The sequence below is a fragment of the Lissotriton helveticus genome, chromosome 6 (assembly GCF_964261635.1).
Source record: "Lissotriton helveticus chromosome 6, aLisHel1.1, whole genome shotgun sequence".
NCBI classification, from domain to species: Eukaryota; Metazoa; Chordata; class Amphibia; order Caudata; family Salamandridae; genus Lissotriton; species Lissotriton helveticus.
Window position 1 is genome coordinate 1,803,485,381 of NC_136067.1, and position 4,403 is coordinate 1,803,489,783.

Here is a 4,403-nt window from a genome sequence, read left to right on the forward strand (position 1 = left end):
CCCAGCTAAGTATTCAGGCAAGCTCCGCGGCTGAGGTCACATATCATCTCAAACTAATTGCTTAGCTTAACAGGAACATGAACAACTGTGGGCCTAGCTCAAAAAAGATTTATTGGACTTAACGATCATTGAATTTTAGACTTTTAGATTTTAATCATAATGTTTATTATTTTAAAATTGCTCGATTTTTAAAAAAATTGAGTGTTCTTTTTTACTTTGTTTTATTGTAATGGTTTTGAGTAACCACACAAATAAACTATTCATTCATTCATTTATTCATTCCCTCATCTTGTTTATGTGTTTCTTTGTAGTCGGATATTATGTTCTTGGAGTATATGGTGTATGTTTTTTGTTTACTGTTTTTGACTCTTCTTCATTTTTCCATTTTCTCTGTCCTTTTTCGAACAACTATCTCTCTTTACTAATGTTTTTTCTCTTTATTTCTTCTTTCTTTTCATCCCTTCCTTCCTTCCTGCTTATCACTGTTTCTTTTCTTACTCTCTGGGTCTTCATTACCACGTATTTTCTCCTCTCTGCTATTCATCTTGGTTGGAAGGGTTTTTGCAAACATTTTGCTAAAATATCATTACTTATACTATTGTTAATTTTCTGCTAGTTTAATTATTGTTACACACCTTTTGTTTTTTATTGAAAAACGCACATGGCTTTGAAGGTTGTCTCATGGAATGTTAAGGGTTTGGGCTCTCCTATAAAATGTCAACGAATACTCTCACACTTAACTAATTTGAAATGTGAAATTGCTTTATTACAAGAGGTTCATGTTTTAGAATAAGAGATTCCTAAACTTCAATGACAATGGGTTAGTCATATTTTTGCCTCTCCGGGCACAGGTAACCGTAATGGTGTAGCCTTTTTGTGTCATAAACACCTTGACTTACAAATTCTTTCACATGATACTGGTGATGTGGGTAGATGGGTTTCTGTTTCACTATTATTGAATAATGTCCCCTTGACCATTTTTAATCTGTATGCACCCCTTGCCCCAGATGTTACTTTTTGCCTTCAATATTATCTAAACTGCTGTCCCTTCAAGATTAATATTTGTTAGTTTGTGGAGATCGTAATTTGGTTATGAACCCTTTTATTTATCGTAATTCTCAATCCAAATTCATCCCTTCTCATATGTACTCTCAATTTACATCCGCTATTTATCAAATATCACTAGTAGATGCCTGGAAGATATGCATTCCCACACTTTGAGAATATTCTTTCTTTTCGCCAGTACATTTTTTCCAATCTCGCTTAGATTATTTCTTCACTTCAGCTCTTACACAAAATATCATTCACTCTGACATTGGTCCTATATTATTTTCTGATCCTCACCCTGTTAGTTTACATTTAGATCTGCTTTCTCTTGTCCACGATACAAGAAGATGGAGATTCAACAACTCTCTTCTCTTAGATCCCAAATCTACCCAACAATTTGAAACCTTTATTACCACTTTCTTCCTTGAAAATGAAACTCCACACCTGTCTCCACAGATTATTTGGGATGCCTTTAAAGCAGCCTCTAGAGATTTTATTATTTCCTTTGTGTCCCAGGGAAAGAATTCCTCTCTACTCAAAATGCAATCACTTACAGCACGCATTAAGCAACTGGAACTTTGCTTTTCCATACCAATTCTAAATCCTGTCTGGATGAGCTAATCAGGTCCAAATTCGAATAAGAAGTCTTTTTTGCTCAAAGCCTCAGCCAAATATTATGGGGGTCAAAATAAAGCAGGGAAGCTTTTAGCCAACTATCTAAAAGTTAAAAAAGAACGCATCAAAATTAGCTCTATTCTTTCTCCTAACAATCACATGATTTACAGAAATGAAGATATTCTATTCAAATTCATCAAATTTTTACAAACTCTTTATACTCCCGATTCCTTGGTACATAAGGATACTATAGTTTAATGCTTATCCTCTATTAACCCACCTTCATCTTATGAGCTTGATTTTTCAGTATTAGAGGATGATATCCGAGAGCTAGATATCCTTTCTTTTATTCGCTCTATTAAGCATGGTAAAGCCCTAGGTCCTGATGGTTTTACGATTGATTTTAATTCTTATTTTTCTCACATTCTTATTCCTAAATTACATCAGTTATTTCATTTCTTTATATCTTCCAAAAAGTCCAGCAGCTCTTTTCAAGAAGCCTTGAAGTCCTTATTTACAAGGAGGGTAAAGATCACACTTTATGTAAAAATTTTAGACCCATTTCGTTAAATAATTTGGGCTATAACATTTTCGCAAAAATGCTAGCTTTGCGCTTCGAGAAATGTTTACCCCTATTAATTGGTCGAGAACAATGTGGTTTTGTTAAGGGTAGACATCTCTCAGATAACACTTGGCTTTTCTTTAATGTTCTTACCAAGGCCAAATCATGTAAAGATTCCTTGGCCATATCTTTGGATGCTGATAAACCATTCGACCGAGTCGATTGGTCATTCATTTTCTCCACTTTAGCCTGGTTTGGTTTTGGTCCCAAGTTCATAAATGTTATCTCTTTATTATATTCTTCTCCTATTTCCTCCATTTTAGCTAATGGTCTTATATCTTCTTCCTTTTCCTTATACCGGGGGGTACAGCAAGGCTGTCCTCTTCAACCTCTTCTCTTTATACTTGCTCTCAAACACTTTTTAATTAAGATTTGTTTCAACTCTCAGATCACAGGCTTTAAATACGACACTAAACAATTGAAATCTGTTTATGCAGATGATATTTCACTCTTTTTATCTCAACCACAGATCTATTTGCCAGCTTTTTTTATCTGAAGTCCAGTCATTTGCCTCTGTGTCTGGTTATAAATTTAAATAGTGACAAATGTGAAATCCTCCCACTAAATTTAATATCCTTTTCCGTGGACTAAAGTCTCTTCAGGTGTTCGTTGGGCCATGGTTAACATCAAATACCTGGGTTTATGGTTCAAATCTTCCAGTCAAGAGTCCATGGTAACATATTTAAAAAAGTTACAGACACTCTTGAAAGATGCCACGTCCAGATGGAACCCCTTGTTCTTATCTTGGTGGGGCCGTCTTGACACGATCCAAATGATGTTGGTTCTTATAATACTTTTTTATCTCCCTAATATTCCTGTAAATATTCCAAAAGTCTATTTTGAGTAAATTTATTTATTCTATTCTATCGAAATTTCCATGGAATAATAAGAAACCTTGTATGTATTTACTTAAAATTAAATGGCCAAAACGGTTAGGTGGTGTCAATTTCCCTGATTACCAAACCTATCATACTGTGTTCTTTCTTAAATAAGCTTCTCTACTCCTCCAAGAAGACAACGAAGATTCATCATTACCGTTATGGACTTCCATTGAAAGAAATGTACTTCATCCTTTCTCTTTCCAAGAATTTTTATCTTTTTCACACCGTTCTTTGTCACTTTCTCTTCCGATTTTTAACAACAGTTGCAGAATTCTCCAACCTTTACTTACCAGTCATCTTTCTCCTACAGATCACTTTTTGCAATATTCACTATGGTATAATAATCATCTTGAAATCATTAATAGAGTTATTTTTTGTAAGGATTGGCATATGAAAGGACTTCACTGGGTACATTAGCTCTATCAGGATTATGCGTGTATACCTTTTACAGTTGCTCAAGTGCAATTTTCTTTACCTGCTTCGTGTGCATCTAAACATGCATCCCTAGTCTCACCTGTAATAACTTGGCACTTAGTACTACCTTATCATCGTGGCCTTCTTCCGTCATTTCCATCTTATCTCTTTACTCATCTGCATCTTAAGTTTATAAGCATTTGTCCTCTCCTCCACTTATTCTAGATAAAACAGAGGTGGAACTCTCCAATTGTTATTCTCTATTTCTACCTGGAATAAGATCTAGATTAGGATCAGGAAGTTTTCCAGGACTGCTAATACTACCTAAACTTTATTTTACATTTATAACAGACTTCTATTGACTCCTGTTTCACTACATAAAATAAATCCTGCTCTTTCCCCCTCATGCTGGTTCTGTAATACCTCCCCGGCTGATTTATATCACATGCTTTTTCTTTGCCCCCATGTTCAGAACTATTGGAAACGGGTTTCGAAGCAAATCAATAATATCTTTCACACTCAAATCCCTTACTCTCTTGTTAATATATTTCTAGGTAGTGTATCGTCTGAATGGGAATCACATACAATCAATTTCCATATTATTTACCTACTTCTCGCAGTAGTTTTCCAACAAATTACTAAGGCCTGGAAGAATGAGGCTAACATTTCTTATCAAGCCTGGTGGTATGGGGTTTGTTATAACCACAGGCTAGATAGAGCATATGTCCATCCTATTTCCCTTGCAATGAAATGTGAAAACCTATGGTAACCCATTACTCATTTTCTGGCTCTATCTGCTAATCTAGCATAAGTCCATAATCCCA